Raw genomic sequence first — 10,048 nt, forward strand, 5'->3', positions numbered from 1 at the left:
CTGCCTAGCAGGGAATTGTAAAATGAAAGTTTTGATGGCTCACAAAGGTTTTATCCCAATCAAAAATTTTATAATTCTCTATCCCTAGGTTATCAGAGGGCCAACTCTCATCTTTGACAATAGATGTTTCTTCCCAGTGCAGATGATTCCCAAATCTACTTCTCCAGCCCTGATCTATCTTCTTTGCTGCAGTCTTGTCTTTCCTCTTGCCTTCAGGACATCTCTAGTTGGATGTCCATCAATGCCTCCAACTTAACTCACCCTATACAGAACTCCTCATCTTCCCTCCCAAACCCTGTCCTCCTCCTGACTTTCCCATCACTCTAGAAAGCATCACCATCCTCCCTGTCTCACAAGACTGTAACTACTATTACTGCTATTACTATTACTATCACTACTAGACCGTGAGCTTGTCTCTGTAGCCTGTGAGCTCACTGTGGGCTGGGAACGTGTCTGGGAACGAGCGCTTAATAATAACAATAATGTTGGTATTTGTTAAGCGCTTACTATGTGCCGAGCACTGTTCTAAGTGCTGGGGTAGACACAGGGGAATCAGGTTGTCCCACGTGGGGCTCACAGTCTTAATCCCCATTTTACAGATGAGGTAACTGACGCACCGATAAGTTAAGACTGTAAGCCCGTCAAACGGCAGGGACTGTCTCTATCTCTTGCCGACTTGTTCATTCCAAGCGCTTAGTACAGTGCTCTGCACATAGTAAGCACTCAATAAATACTATTGAATGAATTAAGTGACTTGCTCAAAGTCACACAGCTGACAAGTGGCCGAGCCGGGATTCGAACCCATGACCTCTTACTCCAAAGCCCGTGCTCTTTCCACTGAGCCACGCTGCTTAATACGGTACTCTGTACACAGTAAGTGCTCACTGCCACTGAGTAAAATATGATTGAACAATATGATTAATAATAATAATAATAATGATGATTGTGGTGTGTGGTAAGGGCTTGCTGTATGCCAGGCACTGTACTAAGCACTGGGGTTGGATACACTGTGCAAGCCAATGAAGTTGGATACAGTCCCTGTCCCACAGGGGGCTCAAAGTAGTAATACTCATTTTACAGATGAGGTAACCGAGGCTCAGAGAAGTAAAGTGACTTGATTAAGGTCACACAGTAGACAAGTGGTGGGGCTGGGATTAGAACCGATGACTTTCAGGCTCCCAGGCCCGTAACACTATCCATTAGGCCAGTGACTACCTCTATTACTTCTATTACTCCTATTCCTCCTGGCCCCTCTATTACTATTACCACTATTACTCCTATTATTGCTACTATTACTATGAGAAGCAGCTGCTCCTACTAGAGAAGCAGCATGGTTCAGTGAAAAGAGCATGGGCTCGGGAGTCAGAGGACATGGATCCTAATACCAGCCCTGCCACTTGTCTGTTGTGTGACCTTGGGCAAGCCAGTTAACTTCTCTGTGCCTCAGTTACCTCATCTGTAAAATAGGGATTAAGACTGTGAGCCCCTGTGGGACAACCTCATTACCTTACATCTACCCCAGCATTTAGAACAGTGCTTGGCACATAGTAAGCACTCAACAAATACCATAATTATTTTATTTATTTATTACTGTTACTTGAATATCTACACTCCACCAGCATGGAGACTTCTCTTATTTTCTACCCTTATGTGGAGGTTATCCAAAGGTGTGTAGCTAAATATAACCCCGGCCACCTCATCCCCCAAAACACACACACACACACACACACACACACACACACACACACACACACACTGCTTTGCATGCTATTTACTCTGACTGGGCTGAGGACATATCCATCCCCCACAGCCCCACAAGGAGGAGGAAAAGTTCATTAGCATGAGCTCTGGATCATCACCCCTCCTTCCTGGTGTGCTGGTTCATGTATACTAGGGGAGAGAAGGGCATAGAGAAATATCCATTCATTCATTCATTCATTCGTTCATTCAACCATTTTTATTGAGTGCTTACTATGCACTGTACTAAGAGCTTGGGAGAGTACAATATAATAGTAAACGGACACATTCCCTGACCCTAATGAGGTAGTGAGGGGAAATGCTACATTCCAGGATGGAAAACATTTAACCTTAAACCTGCCTCACGATGCCCACTTCCTAGTCCTTTATGCCCCTTGGAGAGGGCCCAAGCTGGAGTGGAACTACTTTTCCCCTAATTTGCCCCTCTCCCTGCACATCCCAAACTTCCTTCCCAAGCAGAGGTTGGGGGGAGGAGGGCGGATCCCCCATGAGCCATGGTACTGCTCCCTCCAGCCATGAAAGGTGCCATCAGCCTTCTCTTCCTCGCTAGGACCTCTCCTTGCAGCGACCACTTTGGGCTGGTAAATATTTAAGGTTTCGGAGAGTGCTAAAGTCTTTGATGGGAATATAAGAAAAGATGAACAGAAAGCACAGATGAAGTAGCAAGGGAGCAAAGTTCATTTAGGTTAATAAACTGTGAACAGCAAAAACAGGGTGAAGAGATTAGATTGTAGTGGGAAGGGAATGTGTCCATTACACTGTTGTATTGTCCCAAGTGCTTAGTACCTGTATTCTCCCAAGTGCTTAGTACCATGCACTGCACACAGTAATCAATCAATAAATACAAATGAATGATTATTTTACAGAATAGTAGTTCCAGAGTCTGTAATTTATTTTAAAGTCTTACTACCCTGCTAGGTGATAAACTCTTTGAGGGCAAGGATCATGTTTACTTTATTATTCTCTTCCATGTACTTAGAGTGCTCTGCACAAAGTAAGTACACAATTCATATCATTGGCTGAGAAGAAGATTAAGAAGCAGCTTGGCATAGTGAAGAGAGAACAGGATTGGGGGTCAGAAGGACCCGAGCTCTAATCCTGGCTCTGCCACTTGTCTGCTGTGTGACCTTGGGCAAGTTCCTTATATTCTCTGTGCCTCAGTTACCGCATCTGTAAAAGGGGGATTAAGAGTGTGTCCAATATGATTATCTTGTATCTCCCCCAGCACTTAGTACAGTGTTTGGTACCTAGTAAGCACTTAAATACCATTTTTTATCATTATTTTTATTGTTATTATCCTCAGCCAACTGGGGGTAGCAGGGGCAGGGGGGAGGGGCGTGGCAGGAACAAAAGGCAGCAACTTCAAAGGACCCAGCCAAAGAACAAACATGGAGAGGGGAAGAGGCTGGTTAAAGGAGAACCCATTACCTTAAAAATGGCCCTTGATCTCAAAGATGATCCTGGATGGCCAGAGAGTAACTTTGTAAATGATGGTGCAGATTCCATGAGAAGGGAAATGGGGAACATAAAATCAAACCAGTCTCCTTCCCATGTGATCAGCCCCTGGAAGACCCAGGAGACAGATATGAGGAAGATTGCTCCATAAGGAGAATCCAGGAGGAGTCTGGGATCTTCCAGGGAGCAAAAGGGGCATATTGCATTGTGATCTTTGCTCTGGGTTTCTAGGAACTGAATATTCCTGCAGTTCTATTGTATTTATTTCTCCTTTTAAGAATACATAATCTATCTTCTGTTTAGCTGCATCCCCTCTATTTAGATGTAAGTTCCTTGGGCATTTGGACTAACCCCACAGCACTTATATATATACCTATAGATTATATAATTTATATTGTGCCCCCTCGGCGGAGATATCTAGGCATCCTTGTGGTTGATGGTCCACAAATTGGCACGGACCTTCAACCACTGCTCAGGTCAGGAACCTGCCCTAGGATGCTGAGATCTCTCCACTGAGGCGACACAAACCGGCAAAGACCATCGAACATCGAATGGGACAAAGACCTGCCAGAGGACACCATGATCTCTCCTCCGAGCAGCCTCAGACTGTCCAGGCCATTAGCCATTGGAACCACTGCCTACAGTCTGCCTGCCCGCCAGGACTGTTGAACACTTATCTGCTGTGTGACCTTGGGCAAGTCAATTCTGTTGCCGAATTGTACATTCCAAGCGCTTAGTACAGTGTTCTGCACATAGTAAGCACTCAATAAATACTATTGAATGAATTAACATTCTGTTTCTGATCTGCTGTAGCCAAGAGGCAGCCATTTTCTTCGTTTTCCTTCTGCCCATGTTCATAGATTATTACATTTCAAAAGCTGCCTGCCTTCATACCTACTCTGCCCAGGCTGTTTCCTGCTATTCTCTGGCCTCTTTACTCCCAAGCCCCCGAGGACAATTTAACCATTTCCTGAGGATTCTCCTAAACACTCGCCTCTTCAATCTCAAAGACAATTCAACCATCTCCTCAGGGTTCCCCAAAACACTGTACTCTTCATTCTCCAGGCACCAAGGTTAATTGAACTATCTCCTTTGGGCATCACCGGATTAAGTTGTTAATTGCTGCCACTTACCTTACTGACCCCACCATGAACAAGGCAGGCAGACAGTGATCTGTCCATTCTCTTCCATGGAGGGACCAACTGGTTACACTCTTGGCTCACACTCTGTCCCTCTAGTGCCAGTTTACTCACCATACCTCATGTCATCTACTTCTGCCAAGAATGAAATCACTTACAAAGTCTATGTGAAATTGTTGTTGGTTCAGCCCAAACGTCTCCTTTCTCACCACCTTCTTGTCCTATTATTGCCACTCTAAGCACTAATCCTGCACCAAATAATTAAAATATTTTCCCACAGATTCCAATGAAAAAGGAAGAGAGAGAAGATGTTACTGAAGAAAAATACTCAGTTTTCAATCTTTGTCCTTAGATAATTGAGGAATTGTATATTATGATGGTTTTGTGATCATTTTGGGTAGTATAAGAACCATAAAAAACTGCATTTGATCCTACTTAATTGCTATCACAACTGTATTTTCTCCAATAGTATGAGAATAATGATTCTATAATAACTAACAAATTTCCCCAAGTAAGGACAACAATATATGTTAGCTCAGTGGAAAGAGCCTGGGCTTGGGAGTCAGAGGTCATGGGTTCAAATCCTGGATCTGCCACTTGTCAGCTGTGTGTCTGTGGGCAAGTCACTTAACCTCTCTGTGCCTCAGTTACCCTGTAAAATGGGGATTAAGCTGTGAGCCCCAGGTGGGACAACCTGATTACCCTGTATCTACCCCAGGGCTTAGAACAGTGCTCTGCACATAGTAAGCGCTTAACAAATACCAACATTATTACTGAAGATGTTTTATAAACAACCATTTTGGATTTACTAGGTAATGAAAAAATTCATAATTCAGTTGGGGGAGTATTTTAAGTGGATATTTAGGTGATATATTCATTAAATAATTTCATTCAATCATTTATTGAGCACTTACTGTGTGTAGAGCTCTCACTTAGCACTGAACTAAGCACTTGGTTTTCGAAGCTCTATTTAAAAGATACATACTACAGCTGCATTTTTTAGTTTGGTGACTCTTCTATGAAGGAAGCACTTAGAATGAAATTACTTAGATCATGAAGAATTTCAGTTTTCAGTTTTATTCAAAACACAAATTGAGTACATTTTTCTATGTAACCATGAATGGTTCAGATGACACTGAGCATGAATAATTCAGATTCACAGACTTATGCATGTGTCTTAAGGATGAGATAACTGTGGCACAAAGAAGTTAAGTGACTTGACCAAAGTCACACAGCAGAGAAGTGGAGGAACTGGGATTGGAGCCCAGGTCTAATTACAACTCACATTCTGCCCTTCTAGTACCAGTTTACTCACCATCCCCATGTCATGTACTCTGCCAAGAACTTTCCCAAGTCCTCCTAGTAGCCTGGAACACCCTGACCTTTCATTTATGGCAGACCACCACTCTCCCCACCTTCAAACCATTGTTATGGTCACATCTCCTTCAAGAGGCCTTCTCTGATTAAGGCCTCTTTGCCCTGGCTTGCTTTCCTTTCTGCGTCATCTTTGTCTTTTGGACATTTGATATTTGCCCCACCCCCAACCCCATGGCACTTATTTATATTAATGTCTGTCTCCTCCTCTAGATGGTAAATTCATTATGGGCAGGGAACATGTCTGCAAGTTTTGTTGTAGTCTCCCAAGCATTTAGTACAGGGCTCTAGATATATTATCGACCGATTCATTGACTAAATGGGATATAAAAAAATAATGAAAATACATATCAAATACTTATTTACAAAAGGATTATGAGATTGGCAGGCTTGGGTCCTGAGCACATAATGCTAGAAGAGGAAAGAGAAATTTGTGCTAGAAATAGGGCGTTCCACAGTCATTAATTAATTAATTCATTCATTCAATTGTATTTATTGACCACTCACTGTGTGCAAAGCACTGTACTAGGTGCTTGGGAGAGTACCATATAGCAATAAACCGATACAACATTCCCTGCCCCCAACAAACTTACAGTCTAGAGGGAGTCTTGTGGAAGGGCCTTATTCTGACCAGCGAGAACTCTTGTCTCGGAAGGCAGAAGATAAAAATAAAACATTCACGGCAGTTTTGTGAGGGAGAGTGATCTGACTAGTGGCTTCAGCTCTCATTCACTTCTGCCAACTCAAGCTTGGATTTTTCCTGGGATTCAGGTTGATCTCAGCTACCGGATTGCCTCCTGAGGATTCCAGCTTAATGTGTCAAAGTCATCTTCCAGGGATAAAGAGGTCCTTTCTGTTGGGGAGATGGAGTTAAAGCAGCAGGTTTTCACAGTTGCAGCCTGAGAAGAAAAATGACTTGACACTTTAGGGCTGAAAAAGTGTCAGTGGTTTGGCTTGGCAGCAGATCAAGACTGTGGGAAAAGAGGGAGAAAACTGAGTTATTGGAAAACTATCGTTTTCTTCCCCAAGAATCCATAGTGTATCTACTGTTTGGCTGCATCTTCTCTATCCTGACACTACGGACATTGAGTCAGTCAGATAGCCAGTCAGTTAGTCAATCATATTTATTGAGCTCTTACTGTGTGCAGAGCACTGTACTAAGTGCTTGGGAGAATACAATATAATGGACAAATTTCCTGAATCCCTTAACCCCTCAAATTGAGCAATTGAGACCATAAGTGAGAGATTGCAAATTGAACTCCTGGAACTTTGCCGGTTTATAAGTGATAATTCTTACAGAAGTTGTGTGGCCAGTATCTTCTGGTAAATGGGACTTGCCCGTGGCCATATATCAGACATATGGCTGAGCTGGGATTAGAACTCAGGTCCTTCTGACTCCCAGGCCTGTGCTCTATCCCTAGATCTGTGAAAAGCATAGGGACTTCAGGCAATGTGCAGATGAACAGCAGTTCCAAAGTCACAGTGCTTCCTGGGAGCCATTTCCCCTAGTTGCTAGGGGGCCACAGGAGTAGAGTGAGATGGCTGGCCCTCCATAATATGGTTAGGGAGGATTTTATCCCATTCAGGAGTCCTTGGAAGTACTGCTGCCTGAAGCAGGCTCCCAGATGTCACCATGGGCTCAACCATGAGGAGCATGGCCCAATGAGTAGAGCATGGGCCTGGGAGTCAGAAGGACCTGGGTCCTAATCCTGACTCAGCCACTTGCCTGCTGTGTGATCTTGAGCAAATCATTTCACTTCTCTGCGCCTCGGTTACCTCATTGGAAAATGGGAATTAAGATTGTGAGCTCCATGAGGGACATGGACTGTGTCCAACCTGATTAGCTTGTATCTCCCCCCGTGTTTAGTACATTGCCTGACACATAGTAAGGACTTAAAAAATACCATAAAAGAACTATAGATTCCCCAGAGAAATGTCGAGGTTCCCCATAGCTACCCCATGATTTGGGGGATAGGCAATGAAGATAAATGGTCTTTGCTTTGTTCTGTTTTGTTTTGTTGTCTGTCTCCCCTGTTTAGACTGTGAACCCATTGTTGGGCAGGAATTGTCTCCATCTGTTGCTGAATTGTACATTCTAAGCACTTAGTACAGTGCTCTGCACATAGTAAGTGCTCAATAAATACAATTGAATGAATGAATGAATGGTCAAATTTTTCCAGCAGCAGGAATGTTCCTTACTTGGGAAGTCTGAAGTGGTATGTGTGGCTTGGACAATTCCATTACTTATGATGATTATGTAGATCAACAGTCACCGAAAGGTTAGAATGAAATAGAACTTTGTGGGCATTTGGTCTTGCCCACTGCAACTAATCCAAGGCTGTGCAAACTATCCAAATCTCCCTGTTTAGTCCTAGAAGCTCCCAATAAAGAAATTGCCCCAATAAAGGAATTGCTCCAATAAAGGAATTAAGAAGCATTCATTTATTCATATTTATCGAACACTTACTATTACTAATAATAATACGAGGTAAGCATTGAGATGAAGACAAGCAAAATTGGGTTGGACACAGTCTCTGTTTCGTGTGGGGCTCGCAGTCTCAATCCCCATTTTACAGATGAGGTAACTGAGAAGTGAAGTGACTTGCCCAAGGTCACCCAGCAGGCAAGTGGCAGAGCCGGGGCTAGAACCCAGGACCTTCTGACTCCCAGGCCCATATTCACGTATCCACTGCGTCATGATGATTACGTTACTGGAGTGCACAGTGCTTTCTCCCACTCTCTCATCTTTGCCAGTTGTTTACAGGGAGTAGGTGCAACAAGAGATAAAACAGGCAAGATTGCAGCACATGTACAGGCTCAATAAATACAACTGAATGAATGCTTCTCAATTTCTTTATTGGGACATTACTTTATTGGGAACCTCTAGGACAAACAGGGAGATTTGGGTAGTTTGCGTAGGCTTGCACCACCATCTTCCCTATCTCACAAACCCATAACCTTGGCATTATCCCTGACTCCTCTCTCTCGTTCAACCCACAGATTCAATCTGTCACCAAATCCTATTGGTCCCACCTTCACAACATTGCTAAAATCTGCCCTCTCCTCTCCATTAATAAAATCAGTCATCCTATCCCACTGAGATTACTGCATCAGCCTCCTTGCTGACCTCCCAACCTCCTGCCTTTCTCCACTCCAGTCCATACTTCACTCCAGTGCCCGGATCAACTTTCTATGAAAACATTCAGGACGTAGCATCCCCACACCTCCCCCCACAAAATCTCCAGGGTTGCCCTTCCACTTCCGTATCAAACAAAAACTCCTCACCATTGCCTTTAAAGCACTCCAGTACCTTGCCCCCTCTTATCTCATTTGGCTTCTCTCCTTCTTCAACCCAGCCCACACACTTCACCCTTCTAGTGCTAACCTTCTCCCTGTGCCTCAATCTCGCCTGTCTCGTCACTGACCCCTGGCCCACGTCCTGCCTCTGACTTGGAATTCCCTCTCTCAAACAAATCCAACAGACAATTACTCTCCCCCTCTTCAAAGTCTTATTGAAGGCATATCTCTTCCAAGAGACCTTCCCAGACTAAGCCCCACTTTTCCTGACCTCCCACTCCCTTCTGCATCGCCTTGACTTGCTTCCTTTGCTCTTTCCCACCCCCAGCCCCACAGTGCTTACATATATATCTGCTATTTCATTTATTTGTACTGATGTCTGTCTCTCCCCATCCCCAGACTGTGAGCTCACTGTGGCAAGGAATGTCACTGTTTATTATTGTATTGTGCTTTCCCAAGTGCTTAGTACAGTGATCTGCACACAGTAAGCGCTTAATAAATTCAATTGAATGAATGAATGAATTCAAGTGAATCAGGTTGGACACAGTCCAGGTCCCACACTGGGGGAATGAATAAATGCACAGTATTGGAGGGCATGTATTGTAAAGGTGATCCAGGGCTGTGAGTGGGTGGTATTAAACTGGAGGAAAGGAAAGGAAAGTGAATATACTAGAATACTGAATTCAAGTGAGAGGGCAATGTTGGAACTATTGGGTCAGTCTTCGTGCTGACCTCTATGCTTCCTGTCTCTCCCCCATCTCCAATCCATATTTCTCTCTCTTACCTGCATCATTTTTCTGAAAAAGCTCCCACTGCTCAAAAACCTCCAGTGGTTTCCCATCAAACTCTCCATCAAACAGAGATTCCTTAACATTGGCCTTAAGGCATTCAATCAACTCTCTTCCTCCTATCTAACCTCTCAAATGCAACCCTCACACTCTCCTTCTCTAATGCCAACCTACTCTCCGTACGTCAATCTCTTCTATCCCACCAGTGATACCTTGCTTACATTGCTCCCCTCCCTC

This window comes from Ornithorhynchus anatinus, chromosome 17, assembly GCF_004115215.2.
Source record: "Ornithorhynchus anatinus isolate Pmale09 chromosome 17, mOrnAna1.pri.v4, whole genome shotgun sequence".
Classification (NCBI taxonomy): domain Eukaryota; kingdom Metazoa; phylum Chordata; class Mammalia; order Monotremata; family Ornithorhynchidae; genus Ornithorhynchus; species Ornithorhynchus anatinus.